The sequence below is a fragment of the Equus przewalskii genome, chromosome 9 (genome assembly GCF_037783145.1).
Source record: "Equus przewalskii isolate Varuska chromosome 9, EquPr2, whole genome shotgun sequence".
NCBI lineage: Eukaryota > Metazoa > Chordata > Mammalia > Perissodactyla > Equidae > Equus > Equus przewalskii.
Genome location: NC_091839.1, coordinates 39,394,992 through 39,420,828, shown reverse-complemented (window position 1 = coordinate 39,420,828; position 25,837 = coordinate 39,394,992). Strand labels below are relative to the sequence as shown.

Here is a 25,837-nt window from a genome sequence, read left to right as displayed (position 1 = left end):
AAATAAAATGTCGAATTAAGGGAAAAATTCCAAGAGTAAGAATTAAAAATAGTAGGAAAAGGTAATACATTCAGAACATAATTTGAAGATTGTCTGTTTTAGCATTTTAAAAGAGTCCTCTTGATATATGGGGGCAAATTCAAGGGTGAGAAAGCACGATCTGTTAAAGAAAAATTCAAAGGAAATCAGAGAAGACAATAATGACAAATTTAGGAGAAAACTGTGAGGCGATATCAAAACTGGGCTGGCCAAAGGGCTTCTAACTAGAACAGAGTGACAAGTTATCATTGAACCCACTGGAAAGCTTTCTGGAGGGTTTTTCTGGGAGAATCAAACTAAGTTCTCATGCCTTCACCTTCCTTCTGATGGATTTATTCAAGTGTCTCTACCTAGAGAGGAAGGCTGAGAGGAAAGCTCCGAGACACTGCAAGGGGCAGCAGCAGGCTGGGGTGGCAGAGCAAAAATTCTACATGTGGGCAGCTGCATTTCCAAGGTGGGATTTTACTTCTGCACTATGACACTAGGCATAAAATGACCTGTGACAATTGATCTCAATGCTAAGTATCTGTGAAAGAAGTTCCATTTCTTTTCACGTACAGAACATTCTACTCATTTCAAGGTGCTACACGTAGACATCGTCTCATTTGATCTTGATAACCAACATATGGAGTACCAGCAAGAGCAGATATTTTAAGTCTAGGTTTTGCAGGTGACAAGTTGACAGAGAAGAGGCTCTGATTGAGGTCACATGATTGGTAAGTGCAGATGGGAAGATAATCTGCATGGAGTCCATGTTCCCTCCCAATCGCTCTGCACAAACCAAGCAGTGATGCCAGAAAGAGATATCGTTTGCCTCAACAAGACTGGCAGGGAAACTAATTCTTTGCTGGACCTCTGGAAAGTGTAGGAAGGTGTGGTGAAGTCGTAAAACAAGGGCTCAGGGAAGCTCCTGGAAGTCAAGCTTACTATCAGGAAGTAGATAGCCAATTTGCTCTGGGTTATGCTGTGCTCTTTTCCCGGATGCATCCTGTGCTTGTGCTCTGGAATATTTTTTTCATTAGGGGATGCTCCCAGGATAAGATAACAGGAAAAAATCAAATGAAAAAAATATGCTCAAGACCAAATTTGACTTGTATTAAATATTGTTTACAAACCTTCTAAAAGAATAGAGAGTATTTACAGGAGCTTCAGATTCAGAAGGAATAAAAGAAAATGACAGCTTGTTTTCAGTTTTTGTTGCACTTGCCTGTTACTGATTTGGGTAATTGAGTACTTATTTCATTTGGAGAGTTGTCTTTTTCATGGCACGCAGGCTTTGTCTTAAAACACTGTAATAGAAAGTGCCTCCTGGGTCTCTCAACCTCTGAAAAGGATCCTATAACATCCCCTTCCACAGGGTGGGCTCCCAGCACCTGCGTGTCTATTCTGTGGCTCTCCACCCAGGCAGCGTGGATGGACTGGGCGAACAGCTTCCACTGGTCAAAAGACACTATTCAGCTGCTGTGTAGGTCACTCGAACTGAAGACATGCATGCTGGTGAACTGGGGGCCAAACTCCCTACGCTTGTATACACACACCAAAGAAGAAAAGAAAGTCACAGGACAAAGTTAGTTGTCATTGAGAGAAGCAGAGCAAGAGACCATATGATGAGAGGCAGACAGATAGCCTGAATAAAAACTGAAATCTATCCGCTGCTAGCTTTGCAGTTTCAAGTTTGAGCTGCTGTGGTGTCTGGCTATACAATACTATCCTTGACTTCCTTAAAATACCACTTGCTGGAGACTGCAAAAATATCCATAATGTTTTGCAGTTCCTCCCATCAAGAGGTGGGTCTGTTTCCCTATTCCTTGAATCTGAGCTGACCTTATGAATTACTCTGACCAACGGAACATGGCGGAAATGGAGTTGTTTGAGTTTTGAGTCTGAGTCTAAAGAGCTTTGCAGCTTCCTCCATTGCTCTTTTAGGAGCCCCTAAGAGACTACCAAGTGAAGACACCTCATCTAGTACCCTGGATGTTGAGAACCATGTGGCCCACCTGCTTTGTTAGCACTAGCTGAGAGCCTGCCAACCCCCAGAAATGTGAGAACACACTAGATCAGGCTTGGGGCTGACCTGCCAGCTGTGTGCTGAAGCAGAAGCAATCTTAGCAGAGACCAGCTGAGCTGGACCAGACCAGAAAAAGTACACAGCCAATCTACAAAAGTGAGTTAAATAAAGGCTGCTCTTTTATGGCATGAAGTGTTGGGGTCATTTGTTGTTCAGCAAAAGCTAGCTGATGCATTCCTGTATCCCTGTGATAAACTCTTACGTTTTCGCTAAGCTAATTTAACTGTGTGGTTTTGTATCTGTGTATGTTTTTACTTGCAAAAGAATCTTGACTAAGAGAGAAATTGTATCAATAGAGAAGGCTACAATTAACAGAGCTATGGAGAGAATGTGGAACTGACTGGCTGAGTCACTCAGGGGCAGAAAGAATTCCATTTGCATGATGTTACAGCGAAGCAGTTGATTAAGCAAGGAACCCACCCCAGCACCAAGGATGCCCATCAAATATGTTTACCTTTACCTTGTATGCCTCGTCTTGTGGGATGCAGTATATTCTGGGGTCTGGTCACCAACGTAGAGTGTTGCAGTGAAGATTTTTGCCTCTTGTATCTTTTTCTAAGTGGGAGTGTTTGTGGTTCTGATAGCTTTCTAATTTTGCCATTTAACCATTGCGTTTCAGGATGGAAAGGAGTGTTGTCTGAACAAAATGGAGTCTGATCTGGAGGGAAAATGGACTAATCTGGCAATCATTCATCTTGAGGAGAGGCCCTATGGATGATATTTTGGTTTCTCTTGCTGGATATGACTGATTGGATTATTTCCCTTTAGGAAGAGGGTGGGTGAGAGTGGAGTTCAATGTAGGATGACTAAATCACATATGGTAGGGAGACCTCTTAACAAAGAGGAAGACAGGTAGAGGTGTGTGTGTGGGGTAGGGGTGGGAGGTGATGCGGGCACTCGTGCATATGTGTGCCAGCCAAAAGAAAAGATAGACAACTTTTGGGGGAGTATCTCTACAACCCATATCCTCTTTTTTTCCTGCATACTATTCCCCTCCTGCTAGGACTAGATTCCCAGCATCCATGTCAGCATTCCATAATCTCACTCCCTGGCCATTGTTGATGGGGCCAGGGGTAGACACCCAACTACAGCTGGGCCATCAGTCTTTTTCCTAAAAATTTGGACCTGCGAGTGAGACATGCTTATTGGTTTTCTCTCTGAGTTGTTTGCATGTGGGCGTCTAAACTAAGGAGCTGCGGAACATCTGCATTTGGCCACTGTGCAGAAGCACTGAAAGCCAATGTGGGGAGAGGAGATGAGGTGGGGGAGGGGAGGAGAGAAAAGAGAGACATACACACACTGGGGTCCAGGTTCCCGATAACTTCTTAGCAGCTAGTTCTGGCTCTTGGGTTCCACCAAACATTGTACATAGCATCTTCTAATAAATTCCCTTCCTGATGAAGCTAATTTGAAGTGAGAATCTGTTACTTGTGATCAAGAGGGCCTCAACTTAGGAAAATTCACACCAATGAAGAGGCAGTTATTATGAGTCTCTTGATCGCATGAAAGGATATTGCCAATGCCTGGCTCTATCTAGTTTCTATTTTATTTGCTGGTACTTATGCCAGCAGTCAATCTTGGGGCCAAAAATACTGTGGGCCACTCAAAACTCAGGTGATGGGGCCGGCCCAGTGGCTCAGCAGTTAAGTACACACATTCCACTTCGGGGGCCCAGGGTTTGCCAGTCCAGATCCCGGGTGCGGACATGGCACCACTTGGCAAGCCATGCTGTGGTAGGTGTCCCACATATAAAGTAGAGGAAGATGAGCACAGATGTTAGCTCAGGGCCAGCAAAAAGAGGAAGATTGGCAGCAGATATTAGCGTAGGGCTAATCTTCCTCAAAAAAACCTCAGGTGACATTCTTATTTGCATTATTCCATTTATATTATTAGAAGAAAAACATTTTTCAATCTTGCAGGTATTTAAATAGACATATCTATTGCTTTTTCTTCCAGTGAATTGAGTTTTGAATATATCCTTCCTCAATCTACAAATCATTTTTAGAAAATGAGTAAAAATATCAGTAAACATATAAACACATGTTGTAAGAGGAGCATTATCATCAGTTTAAAAGTGTTGTATCTGCTTAACGACTAATGCTTGTCTAGCGTGTGATTTTCCCCAGTGGTAATTCTTCCTGGAGCTCATAAATCAATACAGCTATGGTTATTCACACAGAAAGTGGGACTAGTTTTTAAAGTTGCATCTTTTAAAGAAAAAATATCAATTTAGATTTAATGATGATGTGTGGAGGCTTTCAAAAGTCTAGTTGGAAAATAACACTATTAAAATTAATTTCTTACTTTGGAGTCTAGGCAAAAAAACTTAAAAGCTCTTCATGAAAAGAAAAATATAAATACTTCAAAGGCTGTGTGGGTGAAGTACAAAGCTAAGAACTGATAAGGAGATTTTCAGGTTAGCTTGATCAGTGTAGACAACTCTTAGATAGTGCACCCAACACCCACCCCACAAAAACAATGGAGAGGAAATAATCTATCTTAGTGATCCTTATTAACCAAGTTAATCCTTGCATTGGTTACTTTTGTCTGTATTATCAACATCATGAAATCCTTTGATTATAATTAGGATTCATTATGGAATCTGAAACAATGTCAATAATACTATTAAAGTTGTCATGATGAGGAAAATTCTGGAATGAGACATAAACTCTCCTCCCCAAATGAGGGCTGAAAACTCTGAGCACTGGATGGATAAAAAGTTATGAATAGATGAACTTGCTGTATCACCCGGGGGAATGATCACTCTTGGGGAATGGAGGCAGCTCCATTTCACTGTGGAAGAATAGGTTTGAAAAAATTTTCCCAACTTTGACACTGTTATAGATTTTTGGTTTACCCCAACACCCATGGGCACTGTCGTAGCATTTTAAACCTGAGAGGCATTTAAAACATTTCACACAGAATCTGATCCAATTTACTCATAAAGATGACAAAACTGAGGTCCAGAAAGGCTTGATAATTTTCCCATGGTTACAAAGATAATTCAGCAAAACTTCAGAGCCAGTAATAAAGCAGCTCTGAATATTTCTGAGGGCTTACTTTGCAGCAGGTACTGTGCTAAGAGTACTGTATATATTTCCTCATTTTGATTCTGACAATTTGATGAGGTTTGTATTATCATCATCGAGTGATATTATTACTATCATTTTACAGATGAGGAAATGAAGGCAGAGGGTAGTTAAGTAACTTGCTTGATGCTGAGCAGCCAAGAAGAGGCAGGGCTGCATCTGAACTCTCATCTGACTGTTCCAAAGCCCCAGGCCATGGACCTTCCTGCCACACTATCATTCCTCCCTACTCCGTCTCTATCAGAACTTTATAAGGCCTTATGGGAAACTCTCCACTCAAGGAAGAGTTTGTATTTTAATAACAGGCAAGGTAGCTGTCTGAACATATGGTTTAGTAATAGAATTTCAAAGCCAGCCTGGACTTGAATGGTATAACATTAAATCCTAGGGCATGTGTACTTTTTCAGTAGGATAGTGGGATTTTGTTATAATTCAAGGGAATGACCTGACTGTTAATATTTAACCGTGACGAAGAATTTGAACATAATATTCTTATTTAGCAAACGTTTTATTCAGAGTGCATTTAGATAGTAGACTAATTCTCGGTGGAGAAATTCACCAGGCAGCTGTGTATTCTTTTGCCATATGCCACATTCTCTCTGAGCCAGACATGATGAAATCTAATTTACATTTGGGAGAGACCAGCTGCCTCCCCATCAAACATGTTCACCCAGTGCCGAGTAGGTAACGGGGCCTGCTCACTGAGCGCTGAGTGATTCACGCATTCTGCAAGAGCAACTGGTTTAGTGGGAAGGTAGATTTTATTTGAAAACTAAAAAGGTGCAAAAGTCACCAAGTATTTATTTTTCAGTCACTTGTTATATTAGAAATTACAATAAAATGTGTTTGATTTTAATTACAACTAAATCAATAAATTTAATTAAATGTATTATAATAAAAGATATTCACTTACAAGTTATAACCTGCAGTCCCAACAACAGGGTCTAGTCACTGCTAGTAACATTATTCTGTGGGCTCAAGACTTCCCTCAAATGCTTTTGACAGAGACATTCAAATACGTGGACAAAACCTTCTCAAAGCTTAATGCTTAAATCTCTGTCATCAAGATGAAGACATGGTTAACTTTTGAGAAGGCCCACAGAGCAGAGAAGAGAGAAGACCTAAGTTTGAAATTTAGCTTGGTCAATAAACCTCTGCATGAGTGAAATAGGTCCTTTACTTTCCTGTTTTACTTTCAGCCTTCAAAATAACCCCACCTCATCACAGAGGTGGGGAAGTTGAGGCAGACAAGGTCATGCAACTTTGCCTCAGTTACATGGTGAGTGATGGATCCAGGGTTCAGCTCCAGAATCGATATAACTACAACTCATAAAGTTATAAAGTAGGTACGGACAGTAACTTAGTCACTACTCATGTTCATCAATTGAGAGTGTAAGATATCTGAATAAGAGACAATCCTTTCAAACACAGATGACAGAAATCCTCCTAAACTGGTTTAAGTGAAAAAAGGAATTTATTTGCTTGTGACACTTTGATGTCCTGGGTAGATCAGGCACAACTGGATCCAGAAACTCAAACACCATCATCAAGAATCTTTCTCCATCTCTTCTTTCTGCCATGTAAGGCTTTAGCTTTAGGAGGCGGTCCCCTTATGTCAGGTCCCAGCAGTTCCAGCCATAAACCCTCAAATCTCCAAAGCCAGTGGAGACAGAATGCCTTGATGACACCTGGAAACCTCTGAACTGAGTTTCCTTGATTCTAATTGGTCTGTCCTGGATCACAGCCATCTCTGAACCAATCACAGCGCCTGGGAGAACAAGATGTGAATGGTCTGGGTCACATGTAACTCTTGGAGTAAAGGGTGCAATCAGCCTGACCTGAGCCATATGGATTGAGAGTGAAGAGTTGTGGTTCTTCAAGGAAAATTAGGGCACTTTTACCAGAGGTGGGGCATGGATGCTGGGTAGGCAAAAACCGACAGATGGGCACCCCAATTAGATTGTGGCTTTGGCAGTTTCCAGCACTAAAGCCCATAAATCTCTGCCAAAGTGGGTGAAGGAAGGGAAGGGGGAAGAGAATGCTATGGTGTGAATATAAATCCTACTCACAATTACATTACTAATTTCCCTCTAGGGACTTCAAGGACTCTTTTGCCACAGAACTTTTACTAAAATAATCAGAATAATAATGGACAAAGATTTATGTAAAAAATTTCCTTTCACACTATAATTTCATAGTGTTTAAAAAAACTGGTGACAACCTAAATGTCCAACAGTAATGATGGTTAAATAAGTTTATGGTATATCCATACAATATTATATTGTATACTTATTGGAAGTGGTGTTTTAAAAGAATAGTTAATTATCTGTGCAAGTATTAAAGACAATGTTAATTGGAAAAAAGTTAATTGGGATACAAAAAACACATAGTATGGCATGCTTCTAATTTTATTAAAAAAGAAACATCTGTCTTCTGTCTACATAGAGGAAAAGCACCGGGGACAGAAATACATCAAAGTATCAATAGTGGCTATCTCTTGGTGGTGGGGTTTTGAGTAGTTTTAATTCTCTTCTTTATACTTTTCTGTATTTTCAGATGTTCTGTAATGAATATGTCATACATTTATAAGCAGGGGGAAAAAAAACCCTTAAAGTTGTTGAACAGAGGATTTTTGAACTTTACATGTTTTTTACCTGCTAAATTTGTGTCAGTGTACAGTGAGAGAAGAAATGTAAATAGCACAAGAATCAAACAGAAAACACACTGAGATAACCAAGAGTTGGTTGGTTATGTTTGCCTACTTCAAAAGGCTGTTTTGCAAGTTGTTTCTTTAATACTTTAAGCCTTGATTATACACTAGAAGAACATGTATACAGGTGTGCCCAATTCTAGAGCACTTGATAAAATGTCAGAAAATTCAAGCTAATTAGATAAAGACTATTTCTATTAGAAAAATAGTAGTTATATCACAATATCACATGTGCATTGTAAAATTCCATTAGATATATGGAAATCCTCTCATTTGAGGATTTGAATTACGTGCGTTTGAATTATAGGTCAGTCTCCAAAAATTCTATTTGCATCCACTTTTCAGGGCAGCCTATCTAATATGTAAAGCAAGGTAAGATTAAGCCATATAAACTCATTGTACAAATCGGGAGCAGCTGGATTTGATACACACATTTAAAACATAACTGATAAAAATCACATCTGCTTAGTTCAATTGCCAAGAAAGGACCAAGAAGCAGTAGTTGAAATATATAATCGTCTTTATCATTGTGGTCATCATTGTCATCATCTTCCTCCTCCTCATTATCACCATCACCATCTCATTTCTTTAGGTTTCAGCATAATTTAAAATATACTATTTAATTTTATCCTGGTAAGGCTGTTATTATCATTGCCATTATAAGAGAACTAAGGTCTGAAACAAATAAATGGTTTTTCCAAGGTCATTCACAGAGCAACATGTAGAATTCAGACCTCTTAATCCTTGGTTTGCTGTTCTTATATCACTACCTTTATTTTGGAACTAGATTCTCAACATTAATAAAACTAATAAAATCTAGATTTTGCATGGATCTTTGTGTCTTACAAATTTCTTTTACATAGATTTCCTAGTTTCAGTCTAAGAACAGTACTATGAGGTAGCAACAGCAGCTGATACTGAACTGAGTCCTTATCAAGTAGCTTTTTGTATGTTATCATACTGTGGTAGGCAGCCTTAAGGTGGCCCTCAATGATCCATTCCTCCTGGGATTCACGCCCTTCTGTCACCCCCTCCCCTTGAGTATGGGCTGGAACTAGTGACTTGCCTCTGATGAATGTAGTACAGCAGACGTGATGGGATCTCACTGTGGCTTCCACTTTGGAATCTCTCACCCTCAGCCCTTGCTCTGGGTAAATCAAGCTGGAGCATTTGGGAGAAGCAAGCTGGGTTGATAACAGCCCTGCAGAGAGGTCCATGGGGCAATGAACTGAAGTCTCCAGGTAACAGCCAGCCGGGATCTGAGGCTTGTCAACAGCTACAAGAGTGAATTTGGAAGCATATCTTCACCAAGTTGAGCCTTGAGATATTTGCAGTCATGACTGACACTTTGACTGCAGCCTTGTGAGAAACCTGAGCCAGAGGACCCAGCTAAGCCACGCTCAGATTCCCGACCCACACAAATCATGAGATAATACAAGTGAGTTGTTTTAAGCCGTTAGGTTTTGCGGTAATTTGTTATGCAGCAATAGATAACTAATACATATTTTGAATTCTCATAATAGCCCTATGAGGTGGTACTATTACACCAGCCCCGTCTAACATGAGGAAGTTAAGGTTTAGAGAGGTGAGTAATTTTCCCCAAAGCAAGCAGTTAACAAGGGGCACATCAGGGATTTGAGCCTGGCTCACTGGACGCCAGAGCTTGAGCCCTGCGCTGGAGTGCCCTCAGGGCAAGATCTGCCCCCAAGACAAGATGCAGTTTGACTAAACACAGGTGATAACGAAAGGATGAATTCCAACAGTGCGCTTTGATTTGAGAAACTTCCCTAAGAAGAGGCTAGGGTCGGCAGGGCAGGTATTATTGTCCTAATGTAATGATGACAAACCATGCAGCTCACCTAGCCAGGAGGCTGGGACGTTAACCCAGGCCCTCTGACGCTAAGACTCTGCTCGATGCCTCCTCGCCCTTAGGTTCATACTCATTTTTATTAAACAGGCAAACTATATGCTACAAATACCACACATTAACATAATAACAGTAATGTGTAGCAATCATAATAACAATAATATGGAACCATCAATTATTAATTAAATGCATGCTAATGCTATATAGGTCTGAGAAAGAGGCACTCAGTACACTCCAGGCAATGTGAGAGATGATCCAACAGTTAGAGGAACCTGGCTGGCCACCTTTTCCGTAGAAGGTTATAAATTGCCACGGATGCGCTGGGGAAAACAGCTCCTTCTGTGTCACAGGAGCAGTGCCTCGACCAGCAAGCTAAAACTAATCAAGTCTTGTGAGCTCTGAGACTTTTGTTTCCTCTAAAGTCATTTTTCATCCCTTCGTGGTAAGATGCTTCATCTATATGTAAGTCGCCAAACCCTGGGGTCAGCACATTTTGGTCCTCCAACGCCTTGGGCATAAAGTAAGGCCTCAGGTGGCCTTAGAAACAGCTTATCATATCGCAGAAAGGGTGAGATTGGATCGCTTTACGAGTTTAGAATCTATGAAATAGGATATGCCTGCCAATATGAATGTATTTTGTAAATTTATTTGCAAAATTGTTAATTACTACTTAAATGTCCTATTTAATACTTGATTTTCTTAGAGCATTTGTGTAAGGCACTGAAGTAAGTTCAGAGGGACAGAATGATCAGAAAGTTAAAACAGATCAAATGAAAACATAGTAAAAGAGGAAACCCTGCTTCTTTCCCTGAATGTTGACTTAAATTATGCTGGACTGTTGGTAGGAGAGTATTTATGGATTACCAAATGTCAAATTCTCCTGCAAGGTGACAAAAATTTCCTTGAGTAGAGAAGAGTTCAACATTAAAATTTGCACTATGTAATAAAGGTTTAAGATATAAGCTACTTAAGGGGGTATACAGTTCTTGTTTATTTATAGTAACGCTGGCGAGGATTGATTACAAGGCCGCACTGCTGTCAGAAATCATGGAAGGATAAATTTTACGGAATTCATAAGGACGAGTTTTGGAATGTGGAGTCCTTTCCTGCAGGCTCTCCTTCCTCCATCTTCCTCGGATAAGGTGGGCTTTCACTTCTCATTCTTCCGGGACTCGGACAGAATCTTTTTACATTTCTCAGGTGTGTTTTCTCCCCAGCAATTTGTAAGTTTAGTGCAAACCCCTACAATTAAATTGCTGCTAATCAGGCAAGCTATCAGCTTTCATATACTTTGCAGCTAGCCATCTTATTGAATTTCCCCTTATTTTCAATGGCATTTTCATTTATTCACTTGAGTTTTCCTAGTAGACAATCACATCATCTGTAAGAACTAATACAGCTATTGCCTGACCAGTATTTATGACACCCCTTTTTCTCTCTCTATTCCTGTCTTCCTTCCTTCCTTCTTTCTTTCTTGTTCTATTGCATTGATTAGAACATTCAGATGAATGTTAAATAATGGTGGTATTAGCAAGCATCCTTCTTGTATCTTTACAGTGTTTTACTAATAAGCATCATGTTGGCTATTGTTTGAGAAAGATGTTCTTATTGTGAAAAACTGTTCCTTTCTATTTCTAGTTTACTAGTTTTTAAAAATTATGACTATATATTGAATATTGTAAACTTTTGGTGGCCTTTGAGATGACTGCTGGCTTGTTGATATGATATTCTTGCTCACTTTTTAGGCAGTTTGCTTTCCCCATAAAGAAGACTCTGGTAATAAAATATCTACAACGTGACAGCAACATGTTTTCTTGCCTAAAGATTACAAGTCTTAATCAGGGCTGTAGTTTTCTGAGAGTAAGTTCCCTTACATATTTTTCTGTTTCTTTAGCTGTAACAGAAACATTTAGCTTTGTGTCGTGCTGACCCCATAGATCCGTGTCACCCAAGAGTGTGGTTTGCAGACAAGCAGCACTGTGAGAAACGCAACTTCTTGGCCTCACCCCACCTACTGATTAGTATAGTTGTGCAGGTGGGGACCAGGAATTTGAGGTCTAACATGCTTTCCAGGTGATTATTCAGCACACTAAGGTTTGAGAGGCACCACCATGGAGCATGCAGAAATCACGTGGCTTCCTGGATGCAGAGTTACTGCAAATGGAACTTCAGAGTCACATACTGGGAGGGGTCCCCTCTCCTGCATCTAGTAAGGAGGGATTTGTGAGTGGCATCAGAATAGGGAGATTCAGTGGTTGGAAAAAGTAGCACCCAAGGGCATTCTCTGGGGCTTGAGGACATACTTGATCTGAGGCGATGTTTAGTTATTAAAGAGAAAAATTTTTGCCAACAGGGTTCAGGGCAGTGGAACTCAGCCTGGACTCATCTGCCTTTGTGTTCTAAATGGCCAGCACCACATCCTTCATCTAAATTTAGGTCAGCATTATTTCTACAACACCCCACACAGCAATAATAGTGAAGATAACAATTGTAATAATACCTACCATTTCTTCACAGCCTATGTTGCAATATCCTTTCTTTATTCCTCACAATAGGCCTAACAGGCAGGAATTGTCATCCACATTTTAGAGATGGGACAACCCTGGCACAGAACCGTCAAAGAACTTACTTTAGGTAATAAGGGAGGAGGAGCATCAGATTATAATCATGAGCAGCAAACTGGAGAAATGCAGCAAGAAGCTTACAGAAAATTAATACACGAAGAGCAAAGAATTTAGGGAATTTTCTTAGAAGACCATGTTTCTTTTATAATGATGCTTTTGCACACACTAAAACTATTTCTGAAAGGAGACTGAACTATGGGAGAAAAAGCAAATAACGCCTAGGAATGGAGCCGGAATGAAGGCAGAAAACAGAGTGTAATTCTGCCCTTTCTGCGCCGTACAAACTCTGTGGAGTGGCTCTTGGTAGAAATTCACTAAACATAGTTGTAGGAAAATCTGAGTAGCGGCCCTGCATGGAAGGCAGAGACGGAATGATCCCGAGTTCAGAGGCAGCATCTCCAGCTCAGGGGCTGCTGTGTGTGAAGGAGAGCAGGGACTTCCGCAGCAGAATCTGCTCTGAGAGGGTCTTCAAGCTGACAGGTATCAGCCAGCCCCTTGCCAGAAGTGGACAGGATAAAATCCCATCGCAGGGTCCCATGTTATTGACTTGAATAGGCAGGGATAGTAAGGAGAGCTTTGTCATGGGCACTTTTTCTGATATATTTCAGTTGTCATGCAGGTCCAATCATAAAGGAGCAGTTACAGCAAAGTCTTTTTCAAGAATTAAATACAGGTATTACATAACACATACACACACACACATACTGTCACTTTGTGACCATCTAAAAAGTTCCTTCTGAAGACAGTTGGCAGTAGACCCTCTCTACCTGCTTATGAGAAGTTCTCCATCCAGGGGCCATGGATGTTCATGGGGAGACTTGCCTCCCATGCACTTTGAGTGGTTCAAGTGATAGGTTTACTTGCTGAAATGGGAGGGAAGAGAGATTAAAGGCAACATGGCAAATTTACAACAATTTGTAAGCTCTTCAGTGGCTTAGAAACCTAGATATGATGAAATAAGTAAATGCAGATCTGAGAGTCGGAAGGAGTCTGGAAAATTATCTAGTTTAATCCTCTGTAGTTGAAGGCCATATTAAAAAAGTCCTGAGATGAACATAGGAACATGCTGCCCAGATCCCTCCGTCAAGAAAGGGCTTGGAGAGGCTGGCCAGTGGTGCAGCAGTTAAGTTCGCATGCTCTGCTTCAGCGGCCTAGGGTTCACCAGTTTGGATCCCAGGCACAGACCTACTCATCCTTTAACAAGCCATGCTGTGGCAGATGTCCCACATATAAAATAGAAGAAGATGGGCACAGATATTAGCTCAGGGCCAATCTTCCTCAGCAAAAAGAGGAGGATTGGCTGTGGATGTTAGCTCGGGGCTAATCTGCCTCAAAAAAAAAAAAAAAAAAAAGGGCTTGTAGTCTAGCTGCTGGGTGTGGGTCAGGACAGCCTTCAACTGTCAGCCCCTTCAGGGATGTCCTCACCTTCGGAGAGCTGCCTCCCCCAAGATTGCGCTCTTCTTGGGGCAGGCCACATTCAGTGCCTGATGGAGGAAGGGGTTAGAAAGCCAGGCTCTTCTGGCCTAGCTTGGGACATCTCATGGATCATTTTAGCTCAGACTCTCTACGGGGTTGTTTGAGGCTGTTGAACCCACTTTGAGCTAAACTTCTCCCTCTGCCCAGCCCTGCTTCCTTCCTTTCCCCCAGTGTGTCCCTAAGGGCATTCCTTAATAAATATGCTGCACAATAAGCCCCATCTTAGAGCATGTCTCTCTTGGGAAAGGAGAACCCAACCTGTGACATGCTCCCAAAGACGTCACACTTTCCAATGGTGCAGAGTACACAGCTCTTAGGTGGTCTAATTGCATTTTCAGATCGTATTAGCTCTTCCATGAAGTATTGGCATCTGCCTCCCTGCACATTTTAACTGGCTCTGTCCCCCTGAACCAACCAGAACAAGGCTAGGCCCTCTACATTCTGTTTCCTTTATTTCCATTCGTTTACCCTGAATTCTGTCTTGTAGTCTAGAAGATAAAACAAAGTTTTAGCTGATTCATCATCATCTCCTTTTTGTGCAATTGTGCTGCCGAGAGGAGACAAAATTGAAGGAAACAGCAAATGATTCGTAGGTCAACAGTTCAGGAAATACGAAGGAGTCCATGCTGCTTTTTAGTGACTACCCATTGCAATTTGGGGTGTGAGGTGTGCTTTTGCAGGAGGAAGGGGCATGGTGGGAGCCAGGTGAGAAGCAAAGGGCTTTGTAGCAGAAGCACAGACTTGGAGGCACCCTGGGCGATTCTTTTAACCTTCCGAGATCTAACAGATATGTTCTCGTTCATTCTCCTGTGCTCTCAGTCTTGGTGAAAGGAAACATTGTTCACCACGGTTTAGAAACCTGGGTGTTGTCCTGCATTCCACACTTTCCTTTGCTCTTACATTCATTTAATCTCTGCATGCTATCGTTTCCTTCTCTCCCTACATCCTCGAGTCATCTCTTTTCTGATTCCCTGTCTCCATGTCTACTGCTACAGCTTTTGTTTGGGCTCTCATTATGGTACCTGTCTCCTCCAGACCCATTCCCTTCCCTCCTTATTGAAGCCAGAGTGAGCTCCCTATAAGACCAAACTAATTATTTTGGTCAACAGCTTAAAATACTATAATGATGCATTATTTATTATGCCCCAACCCTGGAAACAACCCAAATGCCCATCAATGGTAGAATGGATAATTAAATTATGGCACATTCATACAATACAGTGCTGTAGCACAACAACAAATTAACAAGCTACTGGTATAACCATCCCCAAGAATGAATCTCATGAATATAACATTGAGCCAAATCAAAGAAATCATTCTGTATGATTTATGTGTATATAAGCTCAAAATAATCCATGATGTTGGAAGGCAGGTGGTGGTTATATTTAGGGAGGAGGGTGAGGTAATGACTGGGTGGGGACATGAAGGGAACTTGCGTAGTGCTGATGCCCCATTTCTCATCTTGGTGTGGTTAGTTACCTGGGTATGTTCAATTTGAGAAAAGTTACTGAGCTTAAAACTTAACGATTAGTACACTTTGTGTATGTACATTATTCTTAATAAACACACTTAAAAATCCTATAGTGATTCCCCCAGGCCCACAGGGTAAAGTCCAAATTCACAGGATCTCCTCTCTGACCAGCGTACTTCGCAAACTTTCTCTCCAGCTATGCCCCCTGGATGTGTTCACGTCAGTCACTCTGGGTTTCTTGCAGCTCCCTGAAAAGGACAGTGGGTCTGGTGATTGGAGCACAAATACAGGTTTTTAACGAATGAATGAATTGTGGGGCTGATAATACTTACCCTGCCATGTTTTTGTGAGGATTAAATAAAAGAATATCTGTGCAGTTCTTAGCACAGTTCCTGAAGCATGGCAGACACGCATCATGCGTTAGTGCCTTCCTCTTTTCCTCTCCCATCACTGCCAACAAATGGACCATGAGAATGCAACATTCTTAGGGGGTTGCAGCTGAAGTAGCTTTTTGGGAGGTATTGCCTATCAATCTCACTATACATTTGATGGAGTTTACTCCCAAATGTACTGTGGCTTGTCTTCGATACCCAAGAATACAAATCTTGACACAAATTTGACTTTCTTGGGCATGCTGTTCCTTCCCAAATCCCCTGGAAATATCAGCACATGCCCATTATCTGATAAAGGGATAAAGAACAGCTGCAGCTAAGGAAAGACATTTCAGGGAGTCTGCTTTTACTTTATTTGGGCACTTTAGGTAGATGAGGTCATCAGAAGGATCTGAGAGTTTTTGAACTGCACGCTGCTGTTCCTACTAGTTGCTATTTTTCAAAATATTATCTTTTTGCTATAAAAATGCTTCCCTTCTCATGCCAGATTTCATAAAGACCTTCCATCTGGTCTGCACTGATAACTAGAATCTTGAGATGCTCATTCCTCTTACAATTTGTAGTTTAAAATGATCCAGATGTAGAAGGATTGGGTTTTGCAGCTTCTTTAAGGGATTTTGTCTTCCTAATCCTACAACTGCACATGTTAAGAACTGATCAACAGGAGACAGCTCTAACAAAGAACCTATTACAAATGTTTCACTGGCTATGTGTATCTTTCATTTGGCATGTCTTAAGGAAATGCAATCATGAAATAAAAGCACTGAAATCTATTAGGACAAGGACCGCAGTGAACCAGGTAATCCACAGTGGAGGAGAGAGGAAAAAAAAAGAGAGAGCTAAAAATGAAAAATAAAATTAGAATCAAATTGTATTAAGAATAGAATTCTCAAGGATTTTGCCAGTTTGTTGTGATTCAGGAATATTCCAATTGACTGAGCGATCTCTATAAATTCTGGTGCTCAGTTTCTTAATCCACAAGATGTGGAAACAGCGACAAATTATGAAAGTAGATAGGATAATGATGAAAGTCCTTTCATTCCCAGGAGGGCAGACTTTGGTAAGTTGACTGAACTGGGCCCCCAGCTTTAGGGGCCATAAGACTAGTTCTAGAAGTGACTCAGGGAGGAGAAAACAAGGGAAAAGTCAACCGCTCTAAGGAGCCGCTGCCCCATTTCCAGCCTTTCTCTTCCCTGTCCACCCGCCTGCGCCCTCCTCACCCATACAGCATACTCATCTTCCGCGTTTCCCCACAGTTAATGTTCACGTAATTTCACACGTATAATGATGTGGGAGGTAGAGAAGAAAGGAGCATTCAGCATGAGATGCCCAGAGTCACCTCTGCCTTGAGCTGCCCTTGATAACATACGGCAGGAGCAGTAAGTCCTTATTTGGTTGAAATTCACCTCTTGAGTAGCTTCAAGCCTACTTTCTCATCTAAACAAACCTACAGAAATAGAGGGAAGGCCTCCCCATATTAAAATGTTAGATTTAGATCTTTTACTTTTAAAAGGTAGCATAGACATTAAATTCCAAGAAGGACCACAGAAACATAAGAAATGACCTCTGTGTAAAGGTGAGGCGTAGGAAATGGGATGCCTGAGTAATGGGAAGATAACCCAACAGGTCAGGGCATGAGGTTTTCCGTAAAAGGATCTACTTTCATTTTGAAGCCTTGGGATCTTGGTAGCGGTGGGGACGGTAATATGTTGACAGAGAGGCGCTTGAGCCAGATGGGGACCAGGTACTGCTACCAATACATCTCACATCACTCCCCAATAACAGTCTCTCCAAATATTAGGGAATGGAAACATATTGCAGTGTCACCTGGGCTAGAGATGTGTCCTGGATTTTGTCTCTTCCTAGACTCCATCTATGAAAATTCCTGACTTGGTTATTTTTGTCAAAAGGATAGAAATTTATTTGCACGACTGATGCTGACCAGGCATCAATAAGAAGAAATGGGAAGCAAACGTTTTGAATAGACAGCAGAATGGCTAACAAAGGTGACATCAGGGTGAGTTGCAAGGGAGGCTGCAGCTCATGTCTCAAGTGCCCAAGGGAATGGCGCGTCCAGGACGATACCCGGGAGCACTTGGTCTGGGAATGTGCCCCGAGTAAAGTCACCATGGGCAGGAGAAAAGCATGAAAACTTGAGTTTATATTTGTGATGTCGATTTCTGTGGAATTTTAAACTTGCTGGCTGGTGGATGAAAATGGTTAATTCCGAATACTTTTTAATACATATAAAAATAATCTGTGAAGTCTTCATCCCTGGAAATCTTCATGAAAGGAACAATTACCACCTAAAGGGATATTTAGGCATGCTTATACCAAGACTCTGAGGACCACGGTCTTGGCTACGTTATTTTTTGAGCTCCTTTCCAGCTCTTTCATTCTGAGTCTCAATTTATACAGAGATCTGTAGCAATCCTTGGGCTTCTACAGCCCACATCAGGTGATGATGACATAACAGTGAAGTTCTATCAACAATGATGAATCAGTATTTGAATGAGTTTCTCTGTATAGCTCTCTAGAGATGAAACACCTGGGCAGAAGCACTTCTCCCACCTCCATGCGGCAAATGGTTAGTTGTGGAGGTGCTGTGCAATTTTAGAAACAAGCGACAACCTTTGCTTTAAACACGATACAAAAATGAGCTGAGTGCCACTTAGGAGGGCTGCTTCATTTTTGCAGTTCTGTGGTCTGCGGGCTAAAGTTCTGAAGGGAGGAAAAAGGCAGGTGGGCATATTTTCTGCATTTGCTAAGTGAGCCCCCAAACACCTCCACTATTTATTTGTTGAAGACAGGGTCATTTCATCTAATTTAGCAGGATAACCAGTGCACCAGCAGAAGAAAGGCTGCCTCATAATCTCCTATTTGTATTTCAAATATGTATTTCAAAGGCATTTCAAATATTCTCCCAGTGGAAGAGGCTGCACAGGGAGCCAGACACAGGCCCCTGCTCCCTGCCCCATGAACAGGGTTAATTCAGGAAAGTCTTGGATTCATGAGTCCACCCTGGATGTTTTAGGTCATGCACATCGTATCTGAATGTGTAACTATGGCAAATACACATTCTGGAGCAAGTTCAGACCAGAGCACATACTACTTGGAGCTGGGCGTAAAAGAAGAATGGTAAGAAAACTCTGAATTGTTTGGGGAAATACCCCTCCCCCACCGCATTCGCCCATCTATTATTCCCTCTGGACTCGGAGAGATTTGGCGCAGGAGGCAAGGAAGGACAATAAGGAAGGTAGGAAGACGCACCCTAGGATGCTGACACCCTCTGCCTCATCCTTCTAACTCAAGGACAAGCAGGGTTAGGTTGAATACAAAGTCCCATTCAAAATTGGACGCAGGCAGAAACACACAAAAGTACATATATTTTAACAATGCAAAACCTTGTATGATCCTGTGATAGGAGCAGGAACCACCTCCATTTGGCCTCAATTCCCTTTCCTTTTCACTACCTAGGGGGCCAGTCTCTCACCTTGCAGGACTGGGTGTAAATAGCTTAAGACTAAACTTCCCGTCTTAACTTGCACTTCCAAGCTTTATTTTGCAATTTAAGAAAATGAGTCAGCCCTATCGCCTCCCCACCTGGATATTTTCTTTATTAGGACGAAGCACACCGTTATTTTCTGAGGGCTGGAGCAACCGTGCAGTCCTTCCTAATCAAAGGGTTTTCAATCGGCCTTGGCTTTGAATTCACCTCGTTCTCCAGTGGTCCCCGGAGCACATCCATCTCCGCGTGATTTCCACCCAAGTTTTTTCCTCGTAGCACCCCTTCTACATTTATTTAATCTTTAAGCCGCCTCAAATCCTTTTGTAAGGAATCAGGATACAATTCTTAAACTACAGTTATACCCCACGTCGACACTCAGGGGCACACGTTTGGGAGACCTTTGGACCGAGGAACGCATTCCTCACTCAGAGGTCTGGGGGCAGGCGCAGTGCCCAGGCAACCCCCGGCGTCTCCCTCGCCGTGCCCCAACGCCCGCCGCCGCTGCCCCTTAGAGGAGCCGCAAATCCCTAAACCAGAGCGTGAGCCCCGACTTGGGGTGCAGGTGAGCAGGGAAGTGGTCCCTGGAAAGCGTGCGCCCCTCACCTTGAGGACGGTGCGTGCAGCCGCGTCGCACTGGGCGGACCGGGCTCCCGCTGGCTCCAGAAGTCTCACTCCGAGTCCGCTCCTCTTCCTCCCGAGCTTTATCAAAGCATAGCTTCTCGCAACAGCCAGCTGTGGGCTACGCCGAGCCCGGGACACTGTCCCCTCGGCGTCCTGTGCCCGCGCGGGTGACCCCGAGGCTGCGGCGACACGGAGCCAGGAGCGCGGGGCGGGCGGCGGGCGCTGCGCTCCGCCGAGTCTGGGCGCCCGGACTAGAGGAGGAGGCGAGAGCGAGCGCGGGGAGGAGGAGGAGGAGCGGGCGCGGGCGCGGGGGGCAGCCCACGGAATCAACCAGCAGGTTGCAGGCGCCCAGGACCCCGCTGGACCGAGAAGAGGGTGGGTGGGATGAAAAGGTGAGCCAGGGTGCAATCCAGGGGGTCGTGGTGGAAGAAAACTGGGAGGTCGGAGCTCCAAGGTGCTTCAAGACTTGCTTCGGCTGTGAAAGAGAAATTCTGCAGCTGGAGGCGCCCTCCGGGCTCTCGGTTGCAAACGCTAGAGGGCAGCGCTGTCCACGCTATAAACCTGGCCTACGGGTTGGAGATGTGGACAAGGGTCCCGCCCCCTGAGCCCTTTGCTGGCGGCGGCCCAGGTGGAGAAGGGGCCAGTTGGTGCAACGAGAGGCAGACCTCATTCCCGTCTCCTGTGGGCAGTCTGGGTTGAGGAGGGACAGGAAAAGAGGGAGTAGTCGGCGGGTTTGGAAGTTGCCTCTGCGGCTCCTCCAGGCAAACCCTCGGGAGGGCAAAATTACAGTCAACATGCGTAGGATGCTTTAAGGAGGGGGATGGGAAAGAGGGAGTGAGGGAGAAGTGGAGGAAAATAGGGGTAGAAGAAAGTGGAAGCGGGCAGAGAGGTGGGGAAAGCAGTGAAGAAAGAAGAAGGAGGTACGGGGAGGGGGGTAGGTTGGAGCTGATATTTCAGGTCGGCAGGGGGCTTTGCGCTCTTCTTCCTGGGGTTCCTGGAGCATCCACCTGCCGCAAGGCCGGAGAAGGTACCTTTGGAGGGACATTACAGAATCGAGGCACTGCTGAAGGAGGCTTCCTGAGGGCTAGTTGAGTGGCTTAAAACCTTGAAGCTGTACATGGATTGAGACCCTGATATTTCAGGGGAAAAATCAGATTATTTGAACTACTACCCTGGCAGGTGGGACAGGAGAGATGGGAGCCATAAAATGAAATAGAAAATCTTCTGCAGACACTATGATCTGTGGACAGCCTGATACAATCTTCAGGTTGAAAGGACCTTGGAGCCCCTGTAGACAGCTCGTGAAGTTCCCCCAGATACCAGCCTCACGCTCGCTTTTCTTGTCTGTAGTCTCACGGCTGAATGGAGAAGGCCTCCTTTTTTCCCCCCCCCCGGTAGTTTGGCAATTGTAAAACAAATGGAGTCCTTTTTCTTTAATTCAGAAAGCAAGCATGTGTGCCCTCCTTCCTGCCTTCTGGAGCGCCTCTTAGGATCAGGAGCGGCTGGGTTATGGGTGGGAAGGGGAACTTCACTGAACAAGAGAAAGGACGGTTGGTACGCTGTAGTCTTGAGCTGTGATTTGCTTCTGTTAATCCCTATTACACTTAGAGAAAAGGCTTAAGTGGACATAACAGGAGGATGGGATGGAAGGATATTTCCCTGCCAAAGAAAGATGGTGCTTCTATTTTGAAAAGTGTTTGATGATGGAGGTGTTATGTAAAAATAAAAAGAATAAGAAAAAACAAACAGAATAAGAATCATTCCTCATATTTAAAAAGAATATCCTAGGATCAACGTGTTTTAGATACCCCAGGAGAGGACATGGTCTTACTCTGGCACCTCTGGAGTCCTTCCAAGAGATAAAGGAAGTTTGAGTTCATTCTGTTCTTTTTGAAGAATTTAGCTTACCTATTTGGTTATTACAGCATCAGCAACTTAGAAAACATGTTATTCACTGGGAAACCCTCCTGAACACAGCTCAGAACATCCCTGCTTTGGCAGATCTCAGCTTCATGAGGTTCATGGTTATTCTCAAGTTATTAATTAACCCCTGGGATATATTTTTACTAGTTTTAATGAAAGTCAACATCCACTTAGTTAGGAGCTGGTAATTCAATTTGTGTATTGCTCATTTGAATTTCCATGGGCTCTGTGAGTGCTTTAAGATTGTAGGTATATGTAAATCACATGTCGATTTCATAACGGAGAATTCCTTGTCAGTTTAAAAATATCTATAAGGATTGAGTTGGAGTCCTGGGTACAGGGCATAACAAATTCATTAACTCAAAGTGAGAACTCAAAAGTCATTTATGAAGGAATTAACTGATCAAATTCATTCATTCACTCAAAAAATGTTGGTAAACATCTACCCTGTTCCAGGCATGAGCCAGCTTCTAGGAATACAATAAAGAAGATACAGTTTCTTCTCTTACAGACCCTAGAGTCTAGTGGAAAGACTGATTCACAAACTGCTAAGTCCAAACCAAGGTAACAGTTGGGTGAAGGCAGAAGTACAGGTGCTGTGGGAGCACAAAGGAGGGCAGTCTCATCCAGCCCTGAGGATCAGGGACTAATAGCTGGAGTTGGGGGTGGTGGTTGTGTGTGTATAGGAGGAGGAGTGGTTGATATTTGTGGGGAGTGGGAAAAATGATGAACAATGGATTGCCTCCATCCCCAAGACACATCTCAGTCACATTTGTTAGCTTTCCACTTGGATGCTGGAAACTTACTTTCATATATGAGGAAGCAAGCATGCACGTGCTGCATTTTCCTGCTAGGAGTTAGACTAGAAGCTTCTTAAGGTAGGGACTATGTATGACTTGTTCATCTCACCGGTGCAGAGAAAAGTCAAGACCCTAGTAGACATTTGTCTGTCATTTCCTCCTCCACTGTAGAAGTGGAAATAAAATGGGAAGGGGAGGAGTTGTGATGGGGAGGGAGCTCACAGATATTGAGCTTGCACCTTCCTAGGTGCACTCCATATGTTATTGCATCAAACAATCGCAATAACCCCATGACATAGTTCTTATCTTTTTCACTGTTGGTTTCACAGAATAAGCTTCAAATTGCATTTTATGTCTGTGGAGTGACAATGGCCAGAGGATGAAATGTCTATAGGTAGCTTTCTGCATTAGTCAACTTCCAATAAGTTATGCTATGGTAACAAAGCATGTTGGCTGTGGATCAACTGCAGGTCGACTCAATGTGTTCAGTATGGGACACAGGCCGGTGAAGCCAGACCATTCTCATGGCATAGGGAAGAGTAATGGTGGAATATTATAATGGTCCCTAAAGATTTTGCTTCATTGCAGGATAAATCACTTCTGCTCACATTCCATTTGCTAAAGCAAGTTATATGGCTGAGCCTGAATTTTTTGAATAAAAAGTATATTTCCTCCACTGGGAGGAATCCCAGGGAGGGGTTCTGTAGAGATGAGCCTGAGAGTGACAAAATATTGTGAACAAATTATTCAGTTGACAACTGTCTTGAACAATGCTTTTGAATGAAGGTATTTTCTCTTTAAAAATGCTTATTTATTGACTGTTTTGGTTCATGGTATTCACCAACCTCAGGATACAGAGAGCCAAATAATGAATCTAGGTTGATTAACTTAGTTGATTAGAACATGTCATCAGGGTCCAAACTTTATAGGAACAGTTGGCCTTGCACTAAGAAAAAACTCCATTCTCTGGCCACAAACTGGCTATTTCTCATGTTGGCATATGTTAATATTTGTTCTCATGAAGAAATAAGTAAGGCAGACTAGGTGGATTAGGACAGACCCAACATGGAACTAAACCTCAAGCTCTGATGGCACTGACACTGGCTCATGATCAACACACATCTTCGTGGAAAGTAGTCATGAGAAGCAGCTCACTCAGTGATGAATAGAAATAGTTCACACATTTTCAATAAATGTTTCTTGAATACCTCCAACCTGGAAGTTTGAAAAACATATACGTGGTCCCTGCCCTCAAGAAGCTCAATGTGAGGGTAGGTGAAGGCACTTAACATGAATTCCACGTGAAAGAGCTGAAGGAGCAGAGAAGCCTGTAAGGAGGAATTGGGGCAAAGCTGGATTTGGAAAGCTATGTAGAGTATGACTGGGCTCTCTTGCTGTAGGGCTAATCTTTCTGCTTTGGTACCTGTCTTCCTGCTCCCGGGAAAAGCAGCTCAGGGGTGAACACGTTGTCTATGGTCATAGAGATGGGATGTGCTGAGCTGCGGTTGGAACCCATGCCTGGCTCTAAAGCCTGTTCTTCTCCATTCCATTGCCGTGTGTTCCAGAGAGGGACTGATGGAGCTCCAAGGAAAGCTTGGTTATGGGAATGAGTGTGCTGGGGGACTCAGGCTCACGAAAGCAGCGGACTCCTGTGGGAGTGTTTGGCAGTGAGGGTGGGTGTGCATGGGGGTGAACCAATCACAGAGTACCTTAAAATGTGTTCACTATTTTTAATTTTTATTAGTAATACGATTACTTTCTGTAGAGATTTACAACTTTCAAAGCACTTTCACTGTCTTCACAAAACCCAGCAATTTTAAATTGTTTGTAAAGAAATAAATATGGTTTATAACATAATATATTAGGTGACAATAACATCTTAACCTTATATTTATTTATTTTTATAGCTTTGTTGAAGTCTAATTTATATAACATAATGTTCACCCATTGTCAGTGTACAATTCAATGGTTTTATTAAATTTACACAGTTGCGCAGCCATCAGCACGATCCAGTTGTACCACATCTCCATTGCCCTAACAAGTTCCCTCATGCCATTTGCAGTCAATTTCCCCGTTCCCAGCCCCCAGTCCTAGGCAACCACCGATCTGCTTTATGTCTCCATAAATTTGCAGACCAGTGTGTACAAATATGCAATATTTTGCGTCTGGCTTCTTTTACTCAGCAAAATGTCCTTGGGATCATTCGTATGTAGCACATACCAGTAGTTCCTTCCTTTCAACTGCTGAATTGTTTTCCATTGTATGGATATGGCACATTTTTAAAAATCCAGTCACCAGTTGCTAAACATTGAGCAATTCCTTAACTTTACGTAGCACTTTTAAATTTACAAATCACTTTGACATACATTATCTTAATCGACCTTCATGAATCGTGGGAAGAAGTTGAAGCAGGTTGTTATTCTCTTTTTATAATGACAGTAAAGATGATAAGAGTAGCTGACATTTATTGAGCACTTACTATTTGCAGCACTGCACTAAACATGTGTATTAACTCATTTAATCTTTGCAACAACTTTATGGGGAAAGGGCTATTCTTAGGCTCATCTCTTAGATTGGTTGACTGGTTCAAGGAGGTTAAGTAACATTCCCAAATCTTTGCAGCCGGTAAGTACAAAACTGAGGTTTAAAACCAGGCAATCTTGGGGCTGGCCTTGCAGCGTAGTGGTTAATTTCGCACACTTTGTTTCAGTGGCCCGAGGTTTGAGGGTTCAGATCCCAGGCATGGACCTAGACATTGCTCGTCAGGCCATGCTGTGGCAGCATCCCACATATAAAATAGAGGAAGATTGGCACAGATGTTAGCACAGGGCCAATCTTCCTCACCAGAAAAACCAAAAACCAAAAACCAAACCAGGCAATCTGGCACTAGTAGTGAGGCCTGGAGAAGTGAGATGACTTATTTAAGCCCATTGCTAGTAAACAGTGTTTCTCTCCTTCTCAATATAGATATATTTGATATAAATTTATTTCTCAGATCCCAGAGAATTTTAGAGAAATTAGGCGCCTAAGACATTAGTATATAGTAACTTCTTTTTGTATAGATGATGATACGGGCTGAGAAAAGAAAGATGCATATGACCTCTTTCAAAGTCACACATCTGGTCAGAGGCAGCGCCTGGATTAGATCCCAGTTCTCTTGACCCCAAAGTTGGTACTTTTGTTGTGAGCTACCTCCTTAAAGATGGATTCAAAGCCTGATGTGATGGGAGACAGAAAAAAGGTGAGCTT

The 25,837-nt window shown here is 42.6% G+C and overlaps 1 protein-coding gene across 3 annotated transcripts in view; it reads right to left on the bottom strand.

Moving 5' to 3' along the window:
- Positions 1-20,644, bottom strand: part of HTR1E (5-hydroxytryptamine receptor 1E) — a 73,846-nt gene extending 53,202 nt beyond the window's left edge. The window contains exon 1 of one of the 3 annotated variants that reach the window (XR_011543914.1): positions 19,848-20,644. The gene's annotated coding sequence lies outside the window, so the exon portion shown is untranslated. The remainder of the gene's footprint in view (positions 1-19,847) is intronic. The other 2 variants (XR_011543913.1, XR_011543915.1) reach the window with 2 other exon arrangements.
- Between the last annotated feature and the right edge of the window lie 5,193 nt (positions 20,645-25,837).